The 26,080-nt window shown below is 35.5% G+C and overlaps 1 long non-coding RNA gene across 1 annotated transcript in view; it reads left to right on the forward strand.

The window, feature by feature from the left end:
- LOC110598836 (uncharacterized) overlaps nt 1–24,819 on the forward strand; it is a 171,824-nt gene extending 147,005 nt beyond the window's left edge. Inside the window, exon 3 of the long non-coding RNA XR_005737887.2 lies at nt 24,741–24,819. This is a non-coding gene — a long non-coding RNA (uncharacterized LOC110598836). The remainder of the gene's footprint in view (nt 1–24,740) is intronic.
- The last annotated feature ends 1,261 nt before the right edge of the window (nt 24,820–26,080 follow it).

Here is a 26,080-nt window from a genome sequence, read left to right on the forward strand (position 1 = left end):
GTGCTTCCCATGCTTAGGGAAGGTCTCCATTTCAGTTGGCCATCCCACATGCCAATCATTTCTAGATATACCCTCATTGACACACCCATAAGCCTCTTTATCATCAGCTTCTCTTAATCATCAGCTTCTCTTAATCCAGTCAAGTTGACAATTCAAATTAACCATTACAATTAACAATACAGATCAGTTATGAGAAAAAGCTGTGGTTTTGCCATGACGATGATAAAAGTTTTTAAGAGCCTGTAACAACTCAGTTGATAGTCTCCATCACTGGATTTGGAAGAAAGAAGTTCTAAAGATCCAATACATAGTTTAGAATTTGGCTAAAACCAACTTCTGTTCATTTCCTCTCTGTAAAATGAAGAACTGTGCTCAGAGAATTCTCAGAACCTTTAAACATCACCCATTTTTATAACATGATTCCACCCTGATATTGTCAGTGCAGGGGAAAAGGTCCCTCTCCTCCAGATACACAAGACACTTTCACCGAAACTCTGGATGGAACAGTCACTCAGAGGAGAATCATGCAGTTTCATAATGTACTCCAGTTTTCCCAAACATCACTACAACATAAGGTCTCTAGTTGCATTGAACCAACCTTATTCTTATGGAACATATACCCAACCCCATGGTCAGTGGCCTAAAAAGACAGTTGATATTTTCTCAGGAATGTCTTTGGTAGTGATACAGATAGTGTGTATATGTAGTTTTAACATCCTATTAAGTGACAGCCTTCACATCTTCCATAAGCCTGGTCTCCCCACAACTACGCTAATCACACCCCCTAGAATTGGGTATCTGTTTATACCTGACTTCACCATTTTCCAGAGAAAACTCATCAAATTCAAATATAAGAATGATTCACCCATTCATCTGTGCATTAAAGTTCATCAGAAAGTTTTCATAGGTATAAATTTTTAGTTCACATACAAATGGAGGAAGGTTGGTCATTTATTCAAGTGTTCAAGTCATCATCCCCCAACATTGGTTGAAACCTCTGATATAAACAATCTTTAGTGGTATTTTGAAGGAATATCTTAGATATTATGAAATTTTTGCCTACATTGAATTAATAGCAGTAAAACTCAATTCAGTTTGGATTCCATGCACTCTAGCTTGATGTCAGCAAATCACACTGAAGGGCAGCAAAATCAGGTCATTGTGGGTACCTTGAGGATGCTTTTGAGTACACTCTCCATTGTGTTAGGCAGATGTCCAGAGGACTTCATACCATTAGTTGCTGCACTTCTCCTGTGCAGTGGGTCTGCTGTGATCTCCTAAGGACTGTGAGCTAGGTAATTGTTGGCCCTACACACTGCCTGCTTGGAGGCTTATAGAATCCTTGCTGGACTAACTACAGCAAGAGACTAGGACTCTATACTCTGCATTCTTCAGCCATATCCCCTGCCTATTTGTTTTAGGATGTACAAACACATGCACACATTCACACTGGACCAAAATGGTCTCTGATATTTCTCAGCATTTGAATATTGTCATAATCAGCAGATAGCTAGTGAGATTCTTAATATTTCCTATTATGCCCAAAAGGAAACTTACAGATTAGAATGAGTTGCCAAGTTTATATTTAGAGGGGGAGCTATGAAAATTACACTTAATTTGCTTCCCTATTTTGGCTTTGAATCTCACTTTGATCTCAGATGTCTATCCCTAGGTGAATTAGATACGGGGATGAAAGGCAGGAATGAGACAGCAGTAAAGGAAATCCCCAAGAGAGTGCATCCAAGATCAGCTCAGGGCCTGGCAGCCAGACGATGTTTCTTCTTTTTTCCAGTGAGCCTGACAGCCATGTGTTACCTCTGGATTCCCAGGTGAGGTGTGTTGACATGCATAACCTGCTTAATATTTGTATGCAGCAAAGAAAATGTGTAACCCATCTTAAATACAGCCTGCATAGTAATTATTCTACATGACTTTTTTTTTGGTTGGTTAATAATATGTATGTATTTTCCCACTCATTTAAAAAAAAACCCTTGGGGACATGGGACCTCTAATATACCATCTTCCAAGAACACTGTCATCCCTAAGTTTATTTTTATCATTGTCTCTACTTACCTCTGAGTTTGAAGGGAGAGTGGATGGTCTCTCTTTCTATTTCTACTTAACAGTCTATTTTTTCTTCTTCAAATTTCCAAAATTCCAGTTTTCTTGGAGGTTCACATCTTCTTAACTACCTTTTTCTGCTCCTCATTGCCATTCCAGTATATCCATGGATGATTTCAGTCCTAGGCAGTGATCTTCCTCTTTAACACAATCTATTCTTGGCAACATGCTCACCCTTCAATACCTTGGCCTCTTATTTTCTCATCCTACTCACTTCCAGTGATCTTTTCCTCTATCCTCCCCACCTCAGGAATCATCCTTAATGTCATACCTGTGACCTTATTGTCATACAAGGACTGCTTTTCTCAAGGATCTACAGTAATTACTGTCCTCTCTTTTACAAGCTACATGCATCACAGTTCCTCAGGACATTTCATTGAAAGTGACCTGGCCATCTTCTCCATCTTCATTGTATTGCACTGGAGACCCCCAGATGCAACTGCTTCTGTCCCTGTCAATCTAAACACATCTTGATAGATTGGTCTACACATGAGTCACCATTTCCATGTATCCCATTTTCTCCTAAGTCCATGCTATTTTGTTCTAACTTTTCAGAAAATTACTCTTAATGGTCACTATTGACCTCCAGTTGCCAGTTGAGTAGCCTTTTCTGTCTTCATTTGACATTCACTAGTACTTGATATCGTTGACCACATGTCCCTTCTTAACCCCTTTCTCTTGACTTCTGTGACATCAGCTCTTCAGTCTACTCTACTGCCTTGTCTTCTTTTCTTGATCCTAAATATTTGACAATTCTATGTCATGGTCCTTAGATTTCTAGTCTTCTTCAGCTATACTTACTCTATCTAATTTTGCCCAATCCTTCTGGCTTTAAGTACTACCCACACAGCTATGATTCTCATAGTTATGTCTTCTAAATTGGACTTTCCATTAGAGTCCAGAATTATTCCCAATGGAGGTTTTAATATTAATGTGACCAAAGAGGACTCTGTATTTCCCTGGCCCCACCAAGACTTGTTCCTTTTAGTTTCCCTTTGTCATCAAATGAACTTGTTTTCTTACAGTGACTCAAGCCCCAGATAAGAAGTCCAACCTCACGAATTCTATGCATTCTATTTCCAAACTGTTTCCTGAATCTGATCATGTTTCTCCATCTCTACAGCAACCCTTCCAGAACAAGAGCTACCATATGGCTCCCTGCATTAGTTCAGTGGTATTTAATTTCAAGTCAAATTATGCCTCTTCACTAGCCAGAGACCTCCAGTAACTTTTCATTGCACTTACAGTAACTCTAAACACCTTGCCATGGCCTTGAACCCTGAATCGTGTGACCTTTGCCATGACTCTTACCTCATCTGCTGTTCTCCCATTTGCTCACTCTGTTCCTCATAGGCCCTTCCTATTTTGTTTCAAATCTGCTGTGTTCCTTGTCTCCTTAGGTCTTTGTCCTTGCCTTGTGCCCTGCTTAGCTTTCTTCCCTCAGATCTTCTGCTTGCCACCTCTCCTTAAACTTTTACATCTCAACCACTGTATTCCAGTGATCCTTCCACAATTAATCCCACTCTTAATAGGGGGTAGGTTGACTATCCCCTCTTGATAGATTGACTTTGTTTTACCAACTGCATTATTTCATGCATGGCCATCATCTGTACTTATTTGCTTTCATGTTTATTCTAGAATTTAGGCTTCATGATGGCAGGTGCCTTGTCTCATTCTCCATTGAGAGATTAAAGAGGATCTGGGCCAGATAAAAGTGTTTTCTGGAAAATGAACAGTTATAGATGATAATCCACCCACATCATTCATGTTTGAAAGCTACCCTCTCACATCCTCCCTGAACCAGATTCTCAGCTCTATTCAGTGTCTTACTTCTTTGAGCACTTTTAAAATCAGATACTCTGGGCATCTAGATTTATCCTTAATACTCTACTCTTAAAATATTCGTGTTAATTCTCTCATTTTTGAAAGCTATTCTTGAACGTTACTTAGTTTCTTGTCCACAAAATGAATGCTGTGTAGGCATAAGGACTCTTGTTCATGCTAACAAAAATATAACTCAAACCCTGAGAGCAAAAGTAGCATCTTGTAGGCAGGACAGGAATGTTATTTGGGTTTCAGGAAAAAATAAAATGTCCTTTCTGCCTCTGTCTTGTGTCAACAAGTTTCATTATTTTCAGCTATATTTCATTTCTTCTCCAGCTTCAGATTTATATCTCAACCACCCATGAAGGACTAAGGTTTGGTTTCTCAGAGTTCAAGTCCAAAATGTTTTAACTGGTCAACATAACTATTTATTCCAATCCTAAGTGTGAAATTTTATGATTTTGCAGTGATTTCCACACAAGAAAATATAAAATATTTTTATATTTTATAAATATAAAATATAAAAATAAGGCATTTCTATGGTTAAAAGAAAAATTCCATATAAAAATGTCAGTCATTCTGGGAGGATAAAACAGTACATGTTTGAATATATGCAACTTTGCTGAGACTTGTTCCATGGTGTCTGGCTTGAGTGTTGTTGCTCCAACTCTGTTCTAAGCCTGAGATGGCAACTGTGAGAAGTGCATATTGGTGGCACCTCCCACTTCTGACCCCCTGAGAGGCATAATGTTATCCTGCTATTCTTTTTTTTTTTTTTGACAATGGACCTTTATTTTATTTATTTATATGCAGTGCTGAGAATCAAACCCAGTGCCTCACACATGCTAGGCAAGCACTCTATCACTGAACCCAGCCTCACAAAACCCCAGCCTCTGCTATTCTTCTTAAAGTCCATTTCAATGATAAATATGTGATGAGGAAAGAAAATTAGGCTGAATCTAACTTGTCTTAAAACCTAGAAATTCCTTTGACAATCCTGAAAATTGTTGATTTTTATTTTTTTATTTTTTTTGCTTTTATTTCATCTATATCTTGCACTCTCCATTTGTTTACCTCAATTATAGAACCCAAAACTAAGGGCAAAGCCTGGTTGAATTTCATCTATTGATTGACTACCAAAGCTAGGCCCCTGTTTTTTTTATTTTGATTCAACCTAGTGAAGAGATTACTCTCTTTGAACAAACATTTTCTCTTCCATGTGAAACTTCAGATTCTTACAAGTGTGATGAAGATTGGAATACACAGTTCTCAGTATTTTTGTGATAAGTGACATTAGGAACATCAAAAGTTTGTAATATTTACATACAGTTTATTCGTAATGCTTACATCTAATATAATTTATACTATTACTTTGATGACAAGATGATAGCAAATGAAATAAAACATAAACTAGATTAGATATATACCTACACATATTTAAGTCTGTTGACTTAAAGACCTGGATTTCACTGAAACTTAGATGTTTGTAAGCAATCAAACATTTAGCAATTAAAAAATTGAAAATATTCAGAACACTAACACCAAATACTAGAGATGATGTGTAGCAATAGGAATTCTCATTCATTGCTGTTGTCAGTGAAAGACAACAGAGCCACTCTGGAACACAATTTGGCAGTTTCTTACAAAATTAAACATTCTTATCATTTTATCCACCAGTCACACTCCTTAAAATTTATCCAAAGGAGCTGAAAACTTTATGTCTACATAAAAACCTGCACATGGATACTTACAGTGCATATATTTCTTAATTGCTAAAACTTGGAAGCAACTAAGACATTCTCCAGTATGTGAATGGAAAAGTGAACGGTGGTACATCCAAACATTGGAATATTCAGTACTAAAAAGAAATGAGCTAACTATCCACAAGATGACATGGTGGAAACTTTAATGAATGTTACTAAGTGAAAGAAGTCAATCTGAAAACTCTACATCATGTATACTGTATAATTCCAACTACATGGCATTCTGAAAAGGGCAAACTATGGAGACAATAAAAAGATCAGTGGTTGTCAGAAGTGGGGGGTGGGGAGAGTAGGGATGAATATGTAGAACATAAATGATTTTTAGGGCAGTGAAACTACCAGTTGACACTTAATGATGTGTACATGCCATTATATATTTGTCCAAATTAATAGAATGTATAATGCCAGGATTGAACCCCAGTGTAATCTGTTGACTTCAGGTGATTAGTGATGTGTCCTTACAGATTCATCAGTTGTAAAAAAGAGCTACCACTCTACTCTAGCAGGAGCTGTTCATAATTGGGAAGGCTATGCATGTGCGGAAACAGGAGGTATGCGGGACACCTCTGTACCTTCCTCCAAATTTCATTGTGAATTTAAAAATGCTCTGAAAATCAAGTTATATTAAAAATTTTAAAAATAGTTTCCCACTAGAAGTTCAGCAAGTGTTATATTTCATTTGTTCCTTTTGGATCAGTAGATTTGAAATTTTAAACTTTTAATGTTATAGACCTAATGGGAATGATCACTTTGATGAATGTTCCCTTCTCCACTGATGAAGACATTGTGGAGATTTATTGTTTATAAATGTCTTAAGACTATCAATTTCCTTAATATCTTGCTTTCTAATGTTCAAAAAACAAGACATCCCCACCCAAAGTACTTGGACATAAATTCAGTTAGAAAACATCACTGTTTTTAAAAAAAAAAAGTGTAGAAAACTATAGTGATTTTACTTCTAAGAATCTACACAATATTATCTGAAATTAGAAGGATTCTATATGCACTGACAAATGTTAACACCAAATTTACTCATCATAATAATTAAAAATCCATCATAAATTTAGATTGCTTGATTTAGTTTGTTTTCTCTACAAAGTCAGAATTTATTTTGAGTTACCTATATATCTACCTAGGAGAAAATCTAGATGGGGGAGCACCAGCAACAACCACACTTCTGTCTTTTGTGATAGAAGAATCTGTTCTACCCAAATTGGAGTGTGCTCCTACTCTGGTTGTGTGGAGGAAATGGCAACCAGCACAGTATAGATTTTATTTGTTTGTTTTATAGACATTATTTTATTAAGTGGAATTTCTAGGTCTCTACGTGGCAGAAGTTATAAAAAAAACTTTGTGAACCAAACTTCCATTTGGTTCTAGATAATTTAAAAAAAACTTTTTATTGGTGCATTGTAATTGCATAAATAGTGCATCATTATAGTATATTAATATTATGTTAATAATATAGAGTGATATATAGTAGTGCGTATTATTGTATATTGTGATATACATTGTGATATATTCATACATGTACACAGCATAAATTGGTCTATTTTATTTTCCTGTATATCCCCTCATCCTCCCCTTCTCTCTCCCACTGACTGCTTTTTCTACTATACTGGTCTCACTTGTATTTTCATAAGGTCCCTTTTCTTCTCTTTATTCTCTCTAGCTTCTGCATATGAGAGAAAACACATGACTCCAGCACATTATTTAAACTGCAAGTTGTGACAGTACCAAACTGGGGCAACTAGAAGCCCAACTAGTAGATGTGGAGAAGAATAGAAACTATCATTATAGGCTGTGTAGAGCAGTAGGAAAGGTGTTGGCTCCTTTTGAGAGGAATGTTCTGAAAAACAGACACATTTGATGCCTCTCCAATGATGTCTAGAGATGAAACAAAGACATTCCTAGGCACAAAGAACATGCTACCTATAGTAAATGGTGAGAAGTTAGCTATTAAGTATGGAGAAATTATCAGGTAATTATCAGGTAATCCCACAAAGCATTCTGGGACAAATTTGAGAAAGACTAAGTAGCACCAGGAAATTGAAACTTAATCTATACATAACACAGACTTTTAGGTAGAAGTTATATTTATTAGGATAACTTTAGCTTTATCAGCACAAAAATGCACAGTGACTCTGATACAAGAGCAGTTTAATTTTTGATCATTTAAATGTCTTAAATTTTTTTATTTTTCGAGGGAAGTTTGGTGCTTCAGTCCACACAGTCATTCAGGGCTCAGACTAATGGGGGCTCTACCATCTCCAGCATGTGACTTTGGAGGCCATTTCTGTGCAGTTGGCAGAAGGAACAAGGCTTGGAGATTGGTTTGGGAGGTTCCTTTGGGCCAGAACAGAAGCGACAGATATAGCATACTGCTACCCAGTATTGGTACACAGCCACACCTAACTTCAAAAGAGGGTGAGAACAGAGTCTGGCTGTTTGTCCAGGAAGAAAAGAAATCCATAAGAAATCCATAAGGATGGACATGGCTAGATTGCTTTGTAGTAGAAATAGATTTTTGTTTTGTTCTGGATTTGGTATAGAGTATCACTTTGTTGCTCAGTCTGGCCTTGAACTCATGATCGTTTGGCCTTAGCTTCCTGAGTAGCTGTGATTTTGATTGGCATTATAAATAAAAATACGGGGGGCTGGAAGGAAGCACTTTTTTTTTTTTTTGCGCACTTCAGAGAGATCAAATCCTAGAGTATATTAAGATCCCAGATAATGGAGATTGAGACCTTGGAACAAGGCCTTGGAAATAGGGTTGGAAAGACATAGTTAAAGGGGTCTGTGAAGGGTCTTGGCAAGGTCGACCATAGTAGAGGCTTTGTTTGGGCATGGTGTCCTGCACATGGTGTATGTTTTACAGACAACATAGGAAGCATGTGAAGTAATTCTCAGCAAGGTGACCTGCCAGTGACTCATTAGGACTAGGACTTTAAAATATGAACTTGCTCCAAAGCTTGAGGAAGTTTAGGTTTTGGGGTTAACTCATCATGGAACCAACAATGAAAATGAAAAAAGTACCCCTGAATCCTAGACCATCAAAATGACTGAGCAACCTCATCAATGAATTGGACTTTGCCACATTGTTGAGGGCCCTTGACTATGGTGCAGATCAGACACGAATACTGAGTGACAGGAGATTCACCAAATCCGAGAAAAGCCCCCAAATCACATCATTTGTCCTCTTTGCCTGTTTCCTGGGAGTTGGTCCAAAATAGCCTCTGGTCATGTTGTCTGTTCAGCAAAGTGTAAGAAAAATATTGTGTGATCTCTGCAAACATGTTGCCCATTTTTAAAGTCTCTGTGAATGATTTATTTAGATGTGTTTTGTTTTCTCACCTCTTTAAAAGTCAGGGGCAGTGACTGAGAATGCAGAGCACCATGTCATCCTCACCTCCAATCCCAGAACATTTGTGTCGGCCAACAGGCTTGTTCGTTTTGCTTGGGCCATTTTGAAACCATCCTTTCTCTTTCTCTCCTGTGTTTTCTTTTTGTTGTTTAAATGCTAACAATTCCATCATGAAGACTTTTTTTTTAAAAAAACAGGTTTTACAAAACTAATTGTTGAAACTGCAGAGAATGTTTTGTTTGAGACACTATGGCTTACTATGTCAAATCACAGCTAGAAGGCCACCTGGAACTCAAATTATTGTCCAGAAAATGTGGAGTTTTTTGCTAAGTGGGGTCTTAATAGGCCTTACTTGCTTCCCTATGAAAATAGGAATAAACCTAGTTTAAGCACAAATGGATCTAAGTAGAGTAAATTGTGCTCACTCTCCCTCCCACCCCACCCTTCTTCTGTCTCTCTCTCTGTCTGTCTATGTGTGGGTGTAGAAGGGAGTGTGCAGAGAAATGATACATTAAGGTCCTCTGTAGCTTGAATGACTTCACACATGCTCAATGTATGGCCAGAGCTGGGCTTTCAGCTATGGAAATATGATCCAGCAGGATCAAGAGTGCTGAGGGATGAAGCAGATAAGCATATTACCTGGTGACCCTTTCTAATCACCTACCACTCCCTAATCCATAGCCTCCATTTCACCATACCTGTAAAGTGTGCAAAGGGATCTTAATACAGATTTTATGTGACACCATGCTTTGCCTGGTAAATGAGAATCAGGCAGGTAGTGCTAGTGAACAGATGTCAACAATGCACGTACTATGTATAATTCAGCTGCTTATTGGAGGACAAAATCTTCACCCAACTGATATCGAGACCATGTTGAATGTATAGAGACATAACAGATTTAGATACAATAGATCTAGAGACAAGTATAGATATAAATGTAAGTATAGTTATAAGTATGGATGTACAGAAATTAAAATAGCTACCCCAGACTTCTTGGCAAATATTTTACTCCTTACTATAATATACTATTTATTTTAGAGTTCATGTGGGGGGTTTTTTGTTTGTTTGTTCATTTGTTTGTGTTTTTTTGATACTAGGGATTGATCCCAGGGACACTTAACCACTGAGGCACATTCCCCAGCCCTTCTTTTATTTTTTACTTAGAGACAGGGTCTCACAGAGTTGTTTAGGGCCTCATTAAGTTGCAGAGGCTGGCTTTGAACTCACCAAACTCCTGCCTCAGTTTCCAGAGCTGCTGGGAGTACAGGCATGCTCCCCCTGTGACCTGATAAAAGAAAGCTATTTAACACTTTTACTGATGTAATCAAGTTGAAGAAAACCTCCCTTTATGAATGATGACAGATTTGGAAAAATTTAGAAGAGATAACATTAGAAACCACTTATCACTAGTATCAATTCTGTGTAAGAGTAACAAAGGACTAAAGAAAAATATTAACTGAAAAATTCAATAGAGTGTCCTTATGAAATGGATGACAGTTTTTAGTGATCTGTTATGATATACATCTGTAAGTGAAATTTGCAGTATTTCACTACAGTATTTCAAAGTTGAGCATGGAGTTTTCAGGCAGATCAACTAATCTTGGATCTTACCTTGATAACTTTTACTAGCAATATATATGTACTTGGGAAAAATTAGCTAGACATTAGTGCCTCTGCTTCCAAATTAATCTACGAAAAGCACTTAGAACAATGCCTTGCATAAGATTTGCTCTAAAATAAGTGTTAGCTATCATTACTATTGATAATATCATCATTATTCTTGTCATCTTTATTATAGGAAATATCTGATCTATTATATGCCTGCATCAGAGATATCTCTTCTTTCATTCATTATAAAAATGTCAATTTTTTATATTTCAAGAGAATTTTCAAGTAATTGTTATATGGAACTGAATGAATATAATAAAAAGAAGCAGTGTTTTATTAATCAAAAATGTCATCTGGGGCTGGGGATGTGGCTCAAGCCGTAGCGTGCTCGCCTGGCATGCGTGCAGCCCGGGTTCGATCCTCAGCACCACGTACCAACAGGAATGTTGTGTCTGCCGAGAACTAAAAAATAATATTAAAAAATTCTCTCTCTCTCTCTCCCACTCTCTCTCTCTCTCTTAAAAAAAAAAGTCATCTGATTTTACAATTTTTCTACTATCTAATTTCATTTTTCTGCATCTTAGTAGTTATAAACATAACTACTTTTGCAAATAGATACTAGAAATATCCAGAATTCACATAGAGATTAAATATGGAAAATGTCAGCTGGATAGGCAATACCCTTGTGCCTTAAGCTTATTTGACTTAACCTGAAGATATAGATGGAATCTAGGTGTGTTGTCTAAACATGATCCTGACAGAGCATGCTCATAAATGTTGGTGTGAAAATGGAAGACCTACAAATCCAACCTGTAGTTTGATCTCTGTAGCATCACTTGTCTTGGGGTCTAGCTGACCTGTAATTCCAGAACTTGAAATATTCAAAGGAAAACTCTGTCATTTAGTTCTGATAGGCTATACTGATTTTCTCAAGTATACTTCAAGCCACCAAAGCAGCCTAATCTAGAGATAGTGAATTCCCTGCATCAGAATATTCTATCCATATCTCAGTAGTTCTTAGAGGGACAGCTAGGGATGAAGCTATCCCTTTAGGGAGAAAGTCTGGCTAATACCATAAGAGAAACCATACCAGCTACTTGTAAAAATTTAAAGAGTAGAGGATTTCTTTCTGGCATCCCTAGGGGGTTATACCAACAGAGGGCAGGTTATTGTGCTAAGCAGCAATTAGCTTTTAAGTTAAAAATGCTTTTACACTGAACTTTCAAAATTAGCTGACATCGTGCTTGGTAGTGAGAGAATGAATTTTTTCCCTCTAAAATCAGGAATAAAATATCTTCTCTTGCCACTTCTATTTTATTCAGGGTAGCTAGATGAGAAAAATGAAATGTAAGTCACTTGGGTTGGCAAGAAAATAGTAAAACTATCTCCATTTGCTGATGACATAATCTTTGCTATAGGTGCATATTTAGAAATCCCAAGAAATCCACCCAAAATGCTATCAGAGCTAAGAAACAAGTTCAGCAAGATGGCAGGTTACAAAATCAACATATAGAAATCAACTGTATTTCTATACAATAGCAGTGTGCGAATGAAACAGTAAAACTCAGATTTTATTTTCAATAACTTCAAAAAATAAAATACTTATGAAATTTCACAAGATAAATGTTAAATGTGTAAAACATTATTGAAAGAAATTAAAGAATTTTAAATAAATGGAAAACATGTTCATGAATTAATAGTTGTAAAATTGTTGCCATTGCAGTGCAAACTATGTTAGCTTTTTGTTGCTGCAACCAAAATATCTGACAAAAACAATTTATAGGAGTAAAAGTTTATTTGGGACTCACAGTTTTAGAGGTTTTAGTCCATGGTTGGGCAGTTCCATTGCTCCAGGCCCAAGGTAAGGTGGACTATCATAGCAGAAGAGAGCAGGAGACAAAGCTACTAAGCTCAAGGCAGCCAGGAAACTGAGAGAGGGTGATCCACCTTTTGCAGCCACACCCCACCTGCCTTCAGTTACCACACAGTTAGTCCATTCAAATTACAATGGATTGATTAGGTTATAGCTCTCACAATCCAATCATTTTACCTCTGAATATCCCTGCATTAACCATAGGGGTTTTTGGGGACACCTTGTATCCAAACCATAACTCTAATCAAAATGATATATCAACCCAATGCCTTCTCTGTCAAAGTCCCAGATGGATTCTTTACAAAAATTGACAAATTGATTATAAAATTCATCGTGAAAAGACAAGAAAATCATAATAGCAAAAGCCATCTTGACAAAGAACAAAGTTGGAGGACTCACACATCTTAATTTCAAAATTTACCACAAAGTCCCAATAATCAAGATAGTGTGGTATTGGCGTGTAGTTGGACATATAGATCAATGTAATAGAATTGAATGTCTAGAAATAAATCCTATGTCAATGATCAACTGAGTTTCTATAAGCATGCCAAAACAATTCAGTGGGGAAAGAACCCTCTTTTCAACTAATGGTGCAAGGACCACTGAGTGTTCACAGGTTAAAAGAGTGCAGTGGAATCCCTACCTCACACTATATTCAAAATTAACTCAACATAAAACAAAGTTTTACATAAATGTAAAACAACCCACAAAACTCTTGGAAGAAAATGTCGATGTAATCTTTGTAACCACAAATTTGGTAACAGTTTCTTAGATGTGACACCTAAGCACAATTAACCAAGAAACATAGATAAATTGCACTTTATTAAAATTAAAACCTTTGGTGTTTTAAAGGACAAAAATCAAGGAAATTAAAAGGCAATTAACACAATGGGAGAAACATTTTGCAATAACATTTTGTATCTGTTAAGAAACTTATATCTAGAATACATGAGTAAAGAACTCTGCTGGAGGGGCTGGAGTGGTGGCTCAGTGGTAGAGCACTCACCTAGCACGTGCAAGGCCCTGGGTTCAATCCTCAGCACCACATAAAAATAAGTAAGTAAATAAAATAAAGGTATTGTGTCCAACTACAACTAAAACATAAATGTTTAAAAAAAAAAAAAAAACTCTGCTGGGCCCAGTGGTGCAAGCCTGTAATCTCAGTGATTGGGAGACTGAGGCAGGAGAATCACACATTCAAGGCCAGCTTTGGCAACTTAGCAAGACCCTGTCTCAAAACAAAAATAAATTAATTAATTAAATAAAATACTAAAAATAAAATTAAGAGAACTAGCCATGTTGTTCAGTGATAAAGCACCCCTGGGTTCTTTATGAACTCCTACAATCTGATAATAAAAATAAAATAATTCAATTTGAAGATAGGGGGGAAATATGAAGACAGGTATTTGACCAATAAGCACATCAGAAGATGCTCAGTATCATTTCTCATTAGGGAGATGCTAATCAAACCACACTGAGATACCACTCCATACTAAAATGTTCTCCAATAATAAGGATAGACAGTAACAAGTGGTGGTGGAGACACTGGATTACTCATACACTGCTGATAGTAATGTAAATTGTGCAGACACTTTTAAAAAAAATTGGAAGTTTCTCAAACAGGTAAACATGAGGATTACCAAAAAATCCAGCACTTTTATTCCTAAGTATACACTCAAGATAAATAAAGACATGTCCACAAAATATTTGTACATGGATATTTTTAGCAGCATTATTCACAAATACTCATCAACTGATAAATGGATAAATAAAATGGGATATAGTCTTATACTACAAGATACTAACCAGTAATAAAATGAATGAAATACTGATATATGCTACAATATGAATGAACCTTGAAAATACTGTAGTAAGTGAACATGGACAGTAATAATGGGCAACATATTGTATTATTCTATTATTATAAAATCCCAGATAGGTAAATTTATAGAGATAGAAAGTAGATCAGTGTTTGCCTGGGCCTGAGGGGAGAAATTAGGAAGTAGGAGGGTTGTGGATGGGGAGTGACTACTAATAGATATGACTTATTTTAGGGGGTGATGAAAACTGTCTAAAATTTTGGTAATAGTTATACAACTCTATGGATATACTAGAAATTACCAAATTGTACACTTTAAATAGATGAATAGTATGGTATGTTATTTATGTCTCAAAAAAGTTACTGTTTTAAAATTCCTGATAATAAGTAACTGTTTATTTCAGTTATAATAATGTGCATTAAAGTTTCTGAATTTAGGGGCTGGGGTTGTGGCTCAACAATAGAGTGCTTGCCTCCCATGTGTGAGGCACTGGGTTTGATCCTCAGCACCACATAAAAATAAACAAAATAAAGGTATTGTGTCCATCTGCAAATAAAAAAAGTTTTTTTTTAAGTTACTGAATTTAATCAAGTGACTGGACTATTTGCTAGAAATTGTGTTATTGCTACACTGTACCTGTAGTAACAACATGTGCATCTTGTACAAGCTCACTAAAGCTTTAGTTGAGAACTCAGGATGGGAGTTCAATAGAGTGGAGTTTGTTCTCTGTACATTTCTAGTGTGGGAATTTTCACATTGGATATTTGCTTCTCCCAATTTATCCTTGCGTTGGAGTTTTACCTTTAAATAGCACAATGAAATTTTGCACTAGGCAAGTTATTATTTATGATGCCAAATGTATTGCAAAACATTGATGAATTGATACTAACCCAAATGTTAGGAAGGAAAGTGAGTGTCAGTGTATACACCCCCTCACTTGAGAAATGCAACTATTTTTAAAGTCAGGTTGTAAAGCATCTAATCACGTATGCAATTTAAGAAAGAAGTAGTTTGTTTTTTATCAGTATAGACTTGGAGGGCATCAGCATCCCAGGATAGGGAATTTCCTATCCTTGTGATCATCCTGTGTGGGGGCACCTCTCAAAAAACCAACGCATTGCAAGAGAACAACAGGGGAGGGGGTGAAGGAGATTGAAGCATTTATTTAGGAGAGAGGACTAAGATCTTTTATCTTATATTCTTCATCTGTACAGAGAGCCTTGTACTGGGTCTGAGGTTTGTTGAATGCTGAAAAGATGTGAGAAGGATAAGGGTCTAATTCCTTTTACTTTCTCTTTTTTACAACTGTCCTCTTTTAAGGCAATAAGTTCTTCTGAATGTCTACTTATTTTTCCCCATTATAGACCTAGAATTTAGTTTGGTCTTATAAGATGATACTTCCAAAATGGCTTTTCTTAAAAGCTGTGAAAAATAAGTAGATTCAAACTTCAAACAATGTTAATATGTAATTCAGCCCTACAGGAAAAAAATGATTTTCAATTGTTTACAAAAATGTTGTAAAGGAGTGTTTTCAAAAGAGTTTCCAGGAAAATATTTGGAGACAAAATTTTTCACTCCATTTTTCATCCTTGTAATGTTTCATAAAAGCTCCCACTGGTCCTGGCAGTGGGCTAGTTATTTAAAACATAAAAGGGCTTGTTGCAAATTTTGAAAGATTGGTTGTTTTTTCCATTTTTTAATATAAAAAAATCATTGGGAGTATTGTAATCTAATAATATCCTCTTGGAGTCAGGTATAAAAGTAGACCCATGGGGTGGGGGTGGGGGGGATCCCCAGTGAAAATGGCACAACCTGCAAAGGGATGTGTGCGCTCCTGTCCAATCGCGACAGCTAGTGATAGAAACAGCATTAGGTGCCCTGAACTGAGAGCCCATTCTGTGTGCAACTCACATGGAGCCCAGTGCAGAATAAAGCTTTCTGAAGCTCCACCCCGAAGTGTGGTTGCCTTTGTCATTTTAATTGGTCTGTGTTTGTGAAGTGGGGCCTCTATTTACTTATAGCTTGGGGCTTGTGTTTACCAAGCCTGGTGGAGGCCAAGTGACAGGACTCCTGCAAGCTCTCCCGCTGTATCTTGAGGCACTTTTCTTTTCAGTATCTGTGCCTGTCTAATTCGTGAGCTTCTGTGAAGCAAGCACAGGAGGGTACAAGGCCTACAGGGAGGAATTACACCTAATTACTCAAATAATTGCTAGGCTGTTGCCTTCTTAGTCACTGAAAATAATTTCCAGGTCCCTGGCTTTTATAGATAGTCTTCTAGAGGCAGGAGGACACAGCCCCCTTTTTAACTCAGCCCATTCACTCACAAAATCAGAACACTCGAGCCTGCAAAATTAATAAGCACCACTTCCATTACATATATTTTAGGTTGTTGTTGCCGTGGCGATAAAGTCAGGGACATTGAATCTCCTCTGTTGAGCCATTGTTATCATCCCTGGCCATCTGCTGCAGAGGAGTGATATTCCATCTCATTTGCATGATGACTGATATATGGGCGGTTTGGAAGGACATATGCCACAGCAATCATGTGATGAAAATTAAAGTGAAAGTTTTGGGCCCAGAGCCGAAAAAAATCTGTGTATGCGCATGAGGCTGTTGATGTGCAAATGTGAATCATATTGAGAAGGTCTGAATAGGGAGGTGTGACGTAAGGAGGGCTACACGCAGGTGCTTATCTCTAAGCAGTCAAAGGCCCTGGATGTCATATCATGGGAACTACCTTTCAAAGAAAGAGCTTTAGTGTTTCCTTCCAGCACACAAGGGAGGAGAGAAATATAAGTTTTGGAAACACACAAAAAAGTAAGTTTAAAACTTTTGAACTGCATACTATTAATGCTGGTGTTTAGATCACTCCGACTGTGGGCAAGTTTTCATGGCTTGAGTCCTAACAGTTACTTTTGTTTCTCGAGGGGGAGGGATGGGGTGGGTTGTTACCAAAGGTTGAAGTTCAGAAGTGTGTGGATGGTTTCTCTGATGTTTATTTTGAACTTCTGTTTTTGCTCTCTGCTGTGTTGTATACTTGACATTATTTTAAATGTTATTCATTTTCTCTCTCTCTCTCTCTCTCTCTCTCTCTCTCTCTCTCTCTCTCTCTCTCTCTCTGTCTCTGGAAAAAAATGTTATTGTATCTGTTTTGAGAAGGATTTCAGAATAAAATGTCATGGTGCAATTGCATTTATACTGCATCAGTAACGCTTTTGTTGATATACATTTTTGAAATGTGTGAATTTGCAACAGAGTGTATTTGATATGGGACTTGGTACACTTTTTTCCTCTGAAAAAAAAAAAGTAAAGTAGAACTAATTTCTGAAATCACAAAATTTAACAATGAGATCCCAAGTCTGACATCTCTCTAGAATTGAGATCCTGCAGGGAGGGTTGAAGGGATAGGTTATTAATAAATTTTACATAAACAGTCATTGTTAAAAAGAAGTTTTCTGGTTTTTTTTTTTTTTTAAAAGTTGAAATCCTGGAAAGAGTTTGTGGGAAGTCCCTCCAAAATGGAAATTGATGAGTATGGTATATAAAATCTTGTATTTAAATATTTAGAACATTGAATAAGAGCAGTCTCCTTAAAAAATGATACTGTTCATTTTTGATAGATGTAGTTGTCAGTAGACTCTTCAGAAAGTTAAAGAGTAATATTAGGAAAGGCTGAAGAATGAGAAAAGACTTAATACTAACCTTGACAAAATTTTGCAGAAAGATGATTTCAATGAAATATTACTTTGGGAAAAAATATACTTTAGGGACACAGAAAAAGTTTAAATACCTTGATAAACAATACTTTGCCTCATATTTCTTTTGTGTAAAGCATTTATTAAAGATTCTTGTGTTAATATACATGGGAATAATCAAAGTTTTCTAAAGGGGTGTAATGGTCTCTTTTTATATATCAAAGTACAAAGTATTAATAGGCAAACTATGTCATGTAACTTCTCTAATCATGATTTTTTTAAAAGAAAAATGGTTTAATGTCACAAATAGTTACATCAAGTCATCTTATACAACAAATAGCATTACCAAATCTGGTAAATTAAAAAATAAAGGACAAATCTTTAATATAAAGAGATAATGCAGGAATAAATATATTCTAGGAAATCATTAGATTTCTAAAGAAGGAGTGAAATTAGACTTTCCATAACTTTTAAAATTTTCTTGCAGATATTATACACATAGAATTCTACTTTTATGTTTGTAACTTAAGATTATCAATGTTCTCTTTTCTCCTTCTTCTAAATATTCAATTACTCAGTGGTGATTATTATGTGGCCTTCTTGGCTTACTACAATATTAGATTAATATAGATTTCTTGTGCCAAATTAGCGGAAATCACTGTTGCACATAAGAGTGATTCACTCTTTTTTAGTCATATTTATGTTACAGCAAGAGCATCATTTTAAGCTTAAAAGCTTTTATATTTTAAATTTGGATATACTGTACCTTAGAGAGTAGGGGAAGCTTTATTTTAAACATGGCAAAGTACACTGGAACTTTTTATGAGAATCTCATTTAGTTAGGCTTAAAGGAGACTTTTTTTTTTTTTTAAGAGCGGCTCTTGCTATTCTGCTACAACATTAACCAGCAAGATTTTAAAGTTTTGTGGTTTTTCTTACATTAAACAACTGCAAGTGACCTAGAAAAAAATACAAATGTTTGGAGCTGTCCATGGTAGCCCACTCCTTAAAAGTTAACTGTAATAAAATGCACATCTACATGCTATGTGTAATTGTTTTTATCACCATTTTTAAAGGTCAAGATTAAATTCTTATTAGATAAATTAACCTGGAAGATATAGCAGTTATTCACAGATAATGTAAGAATCTTACTCTTAGTTAGAATCAAATTGCAAAACCTAGCAAAACTTTAAATTTTCATGTTAATGGGAATTCCTGGTTGCAGCTTTAAACTATTTACGTGTAAATAAACAAAATTCATAGCTGTTAAATACATAACTCTTTAGGTTGACATTAATATAAAAGCACAGTGCAAATAGTCTCTATGGTAGTAGAGCAATGTGAACAAACATATCGAAAAAATGTAACTTGCTTGACTTTATTGCTCTTGAAATTAATTCTTGTCCTTACGTGACCTGCCATGTCTGCTATAGAAATCCAAAAGATCATAATTGTTTGATATGAAATGCAAAAAGAATTGTTAAATTGAAAGTTTAACATCATGAAATTCAAAATCCCAAGCGGTATATAAACATTAAAAGAAACTTTGGACTGCTAATCCTAGGAAATGAGTTTTATGGATTGAATTCAACAAGGCTTCAGAAATGGTTCCATCTGCTGCCTAGCAGCTGGTGAAAGGATAAATTTAATTCATTAATTCATTTGGAAAAAAGGATCCAAGTAGTAAAGACTTCATTGCTCATAATGCATATAGGTGAAAACACAAACTGAAATCTGGTCCAATTGATCATCCCAGATAATGAGCTACATTGTCTTGCCTTTTTTGGTAAAGGTCTTAGTGATTGAGTCAATACGGTGCTGATTTTTATGACAATAACCAATCATTTTCAATCATTTCAATGATAAAAAAAACTCAGGGAAATTTAAAGTCTCAGTTTTTAATCTAGGGAACTAATTTCTAAGCATTAGAAATTATGCACATTCTCATTTGGCGTATGTTATATAGAGAGACAGTTTGTGTATCTGTGCTTATAATTTGTACATGTGCATACATATATATGTATATATATTCACTTCGTTTATATTAGGTAGATATCCTCTCCCATTTGTTGAAATCGTCAACATTATTTAAAAATTAGCATTAATACAAGTAAATCATATCTTAGATTCAAAATTTATATTTACTCAAAGGTTATAAGGTACAAATTACCCTGGTTTGGTTTTCTCCCCTTTCTACACTGCATAGTCTTTGCCCAGTCTCTTTTCAGTCACACCCTGCAGAGTGTTTCAAATTATTAAAAAGTTGTACCTGAAGTAATGTTTTCCCAATACCTCTGCTACAAGCGTTTTGGCATAAGAAGGGACAGTTCATAAGTCATGGAAAAAAATATTTAATTGGCTGGATTGTACAGGGCTTTTTAGTGTCTTTATATAAATATAATGGAGGTTGGATGCCAAGTTTCTTGAGTCACTTACATTCAATCAATGTGATGAGGGATCAGAAAGTTGATGCTGTTGTATCCCCTTTAAAAACTTGTAATCATGTCACTGAAATGTTTTAACTGCTAGCATTTTAATTGGAGTGAGGTTTCCTTTAGAAATGTATAGCTCACCTTTCCTAGCAAGGTAAATGTTTCCTGGTTGCCAGTTAATTGATCTGTGATAGAGATAAGAATATCCCCGAGAGCAAGGCTTCAGTAGCATGTGTACATTTTAGCCATTCTTTTTTGGATGGTGATTTCATGAATGGTGTTTTGACTTTTCTTTCTCTGTGGCCCACAGCTCACCGGTGGTGGGTTTGTTGGATTTACTATAAAGGTTCTGTTTGCACCCTGTGGGTTGGGTTAAGAATCAGGGTTTATGCATTTACTTGTACTGTTGCATTGTTTAGACAGCTTTGGTTTAGTTTTGATCTTTTTTTTTCTTTCTTTTTTTTTTTTTTTTTTTTTTGCCTTTGAGGCTCTTCCACAGTGTCAGCTGCTGACTGATAGTAGGAAAACGGCCTCGTGGTGTGAATGAAAGGGACCTAGCGGTTGGTAAACAGAGATAAGGAATAAATAGAGCACAGGCAAAAGGAGATAGTTCTGTGGGGGCCCAGATTGCTGCCAGTCTGTTCAAGGGAGATGCAGAGCCTGTCCTTTTCCCAGATTAAATTAGTGTGCGAAATCTCCAGTGACCTCCTCCCCTTCTCCCCACACTCTTTAGCCAAGCTGAACAGCCTCTGCTGTAAAGTATTCATTTTATCCAGGGACAAGCTGGACAATAGAACTCTCCCTGATACTTATGGACAGCTGTCGTCATTCATAGTGCTCTCAGCATTTCATTTTTCATAGGAGTTAAAAGGGTTTTTACCTTGGAACTCAAAGGGGGCAGAAATGTAACTTTGCCAGTTCTGATGCTGCTTTGGGCAGGGGGTAGCACTGAGGTGGGGGGGGGGAGAGTTAGGAGCAAGGAAAACTGCTCAGGGAAACGATGCTTTTTTTTTTCTTCCTGTTGTGCTTAATATGATTAAACTAAGACAGAAATTAAATTTAAACCCCCTTTTGGATCCCTAGTTAAAAGAAAATACCTCTGATTCTGAAAGTTTCCTAAAATTAAGGTCATCAGTGCAAAGTAGACAATTTCTCTCCACCTGCTGTACACTTGTTTTGACTAAATATGCATGCATTTTATTACCTGTGAATAACCACGAGTAAATATTAAGTCTGTAAGATACCTCGGTAGTCCCATATTTTTTTATTTTTTTTTTTAGTGATTTACTGCAAATATATTCAGCATTTGACTGATTAAATAGACCTTCGGCAACCTTGAGGGTCACTGTGTGGAGTATGTACATAGAAAATGCATCAGCCCATTGTACCCTGGCAGCTAATGAGATTGGTCGTTAAGTAAATGACACAAAGCCTACAAAAAAAGCTTACAGCTCACTAGAGTATCACAGAGTGTCCCTGCACACCACACAACGACACAAACACTGGACTAACCTAGCCCACCCTGCTTTATTCTACATCACTGCTTCCCTGATGTCAGCGTGAGAGGCAGAACAAAGGCTAGGAGGCACCGGTAAGTCAGTCTGGCAATTAAGCCCTAGGGAGAAAGTAGAACAAATCTTAGCCTAACCGTGGGGCCGAAAGTCCCTTTCTCGACAAGTAGGTCAGGATGAAGGGATTTTGCTATCACTTTTGGAAATACTGCTTCAGTGATCAGTGTTCTTATTCTGTTGGTATTGTTGTTTTGTTTTGCCGATTCACAAAAGTTTGTAAATTTCAAGTCAAGTGTACCCAAAAGGCTAGGAGAACATGAATTTGACATGTAGGCTATTTGTGGGAGAAAGAAGGCTTCACAAATAACTACTATCAGGTGTGGGTTCAGGTTTGAAAACTTTCAAATGCATGAGGCAACTTTGATTTTAGTTTGTCCTACTGCTTATAAAAGATAGTGGAAACGGAGGGCATGAATGTACACAGTGAAGTTCATCCTTGATGATATAAAATTGTCCCAGCCTCTCATAGATATTTAACATCCTATATGGGACAGCCATTTCCTTGATCAGTATCTTAAAAATCAATCAATCAAACACCACAAAACAAGAAAATAAAAGCTCTTCATTTCCTCGTGTATTTCGGTCCTCTCAAATCTGGAAATAAAATCATTGCTGTGAGTCTGTAATATTGAATAGGATTAGTGGTTATTTGCTTGCTGTACTTGGGGAAAAATCAAAGCTATCTGACACTGAAGCAGCATTGGCTGTTTCCCTTGGAAAAAATGCATTTGCAGTATTGAAGTGTAACATTGCAGGATCCTTTTAGAGAAATATGGCAGCAGGAAGTTGCCAGAAAGTCTTATTTGCCTTGCTGAAATGTCTGTCTGCCTTAGATGTGTGTGTTCTGAGGATGTTTAGTTCAAGAGAGGATGATTTTGTCACAAGACATTCAGGTAAATTAAATATTTTATTCTAAGAACTGTCAGCTAAGTGGGTTGTCAGCGGTTTAATAAACTCTTGACAATCTCATTGAAAACATTAAAAAAGTATTGTTATCCTAATTGTGGTGTTTCAAATAGATGTATTCATAATATCATCAAGATTCAATTTTTGAAGGCACTGTCATTTGATATTAAAACGGCATTTATAATCATCTGTTCATGAATTAAAAGTCTATTATATAGAAATCAGTTTGCTAACTTGCATTCTTTACAGTGGAACATTTTTATTTATATAAGTATACGGAAATATTTTGATACAGAATAAATAGCTCATTAATATTCATGAGAGATTCATAATATAGGTTCATGATATAGTCTGGGTGATCAGAGGTCACGTACTTTACCATTTTTGTCTTGAAGTACTTTTGCTCTTTCAAATGTGTTCCCAACATTGTTTTTACTTATAAAATGTGTTTAGGACTTTCTGTGTGTGTGAATAGTGTACAATATATATTTCAAACTCTGAAGTATTCTTTTCATAATGGATTTCACAAGGAAATAAATTTCATAAAGAAGATAGCATAAATAGTGCCTTGTTCATTTCAAGTGAAATCTCTGTGGGGAAGATGTATTTTGATTTTACTAATTTGAGATCTTTCTAATGTCATCCCATCCTCATGCCTTTAGGAGTCATGGAATAGCAAGCCATCTGAAAATCGCTACAATTGCTACCTAACAATATTAGTTTAGGGCAGAGTTATGCAACTAGTTTACTCTTTTGGGCATTATAAATATATTAGTTTATCTTTCTATGCTGAACATTTTTAATCTGAACCTTGTGTGTTATAATTTATTTGTCTGTAGTTGCTAGTGTTCATCCTGTTAATGCAGGAGAGAATGTTTCAGAAAACACACAGTCCATTTGAATGGCTATAAATATCTTTTTCCCATTCTCACTGATACAGCAAAGAGTGTACAAACTTGACCTAAGTCAGTAAGTTGCACCTCTGTGGATAAAACAGAGTGGACTCACTTTCACAAAAACATAATTGTTATTCTTCAAAACAAAACAGCACTGTGTTGTAATTAAGATTAAAGGGCACAGATCATTACTTTTGGTTTATGCAAACTAGTTTTCTAGTCTTGTATTTGAAAGGTTTTTGTTGTGTTGTTGTTTAGTGTAAGAAAATTCACCTGGTTTTATTTGTTGTATAGCTTACTTCTTTAAAGAAATTTGAAAATTTTGATTTGTATTGATAGAAAAAAAACTTTCTATTACTGAACTTTTATTTCAATTCATTTATTTAATAAATGAGTATTAAAACTACTTGGTTCAAAGGACTGTAGTAAGTGCTATGGCAATATTGGAACTTTTCCTATACCTAAGAATCCACCATTTAACGAGAGCAATAAAACATATTCTAGAGAATAAGGCAGTTGTTACAAGTGCCATATGAGTGACACAAAGTCCCTTCTCGAGTTCTCATGTTTGAAACCAAGTTCTTTCACTTAATCTGTGACCTTGGATAAGTTCTTTAACTTTTCTGATCCTCAGTTTCCTGGTCTGTTTGATGGGGGCCAAGAGTGAAAGTGGGAAATACATTTTGCTTTATAAATTATATGAAAATTAAATAATGTAAGGTTGCAAAGCCCCTGGTATACATGTTTGGTTTTCTGAATTTGCCCTTAGAGTTTGAGACAGTAAACAGACATGCCAGTATCATGGTGCACACTTCCTATGATTTGCTTCTACCAATACAGAATTCTCTCTTCTGTTTTCACTTTCAGAGCCCCATATTTTGTGAGATTCCTTGAAGGTTGTGTCAATTCCATTTTATCTGGCTGCGGGCTCATATCAAGGCTGAGGTAACATGTTACAAACATTAAATGTATATTAAGTATATGTGATTAAATTGACTTTTATGCAGAGTTTAATTGGTAGTTATCAAAAGAGGATATTAGAATTCCAGTAAACTTTCTATAAGCAGAAATATTTAATTTCATTTAAGTTAAAAAATTAAAATCTATAATTTAAGTAATTATATGAAAGTTCAATAACTATTGAGATCTTGGGGTTTATTCCTCATTTTTAGTTATAATTTTTATTTTTTACCCTATTGAGATTTACTTAATAAGTTTTTGGCTTAAATTATTTATTTTCATTCAAACTATGAATTAAGAATATATTTTTTTCTTTGTAGACATTATTGGAAAATATTTTATTTATTTTATTACCTATATAAAGAAACTTGACCTAGTTTTTTGCTGAATGTTTAATCTTAAAAGATAAAATTCTATTCAGTGAGCTCTGAATATCTGGATTTCTTTATAAGTATTAAGTATTGTTTTGCCAAATTTTGTACCAAATTTATAAGTTTTCAGGTGATAATTTATTCCCTGTAACTTTTCAGAATTGGATTGCAAGGAATCACTATTCTGATAAGTTTTGACTTATACATTTAAGACATAACTTTGTTAGGGTATTATTGCTAAGAGTTTCTGATGTCGTAGATTTTGTATCTATAGAAAGATTTCATTGACTCACAAAAATGTTCAAGCTTTCAAAGTTTTATTAGTAACTTATTTAAGTTGAATAAAGTATAATAATAAAGTAGCTTTTTACATCAGAACACTTAAATTTATTTCACTTATATAGTGTAAATACAAAGTCCCTGGAGATATCTGCACTAAATACATGTTATCTAAATATTCTTAAATATGTTTTTTTGGTTTGCTAAAGTGGAATATATATTGATATTATTGTAATGAACAGCTATACATGGTAATTCCATGAAAAACATGGACATTACTATTTTACAAAAAAAGTATGAAAATTTTTGTGGTTCATTTTTTTTACTTCTTCCAAAATTAAAAATTACACAATTAGTTTAACTAAATTTCCTAAATTTTGAGGTTTTTCAAAACCTCAAAAAAAAAAAAAAAAAAGCATGGCTAAATGCCACTGTGTAAAAACCTCATCTAAATCCTTTTTCAGGTCTGTTATATATATATGTGTGTCCAATTTCTATATGAGTGAATTCATGCTTGCCCTGAGACAAAATTTAGTTACCATTACTTATAATGTTATGCAGAACCAGAGCAAAATTAAATGGTTAATTGTGTAAATA

The sequence above is a fragment of the Ictidomys tridecemlineatus genome, chromosome 7 (assembly GCF_052094955.1).
Source record: "Ictidomys tridecemlineatus isolate mIctTri1 chromosome 7, mIctTri1.hap1, whole genome shotgun sequence".
Taxonomy (NCBI): Eukaryota; Metazoa; Chordata; class Mammalia; order Rodentia; family Sciuridae; genus Ictidomys; species Ictidomys tridecemlineatus.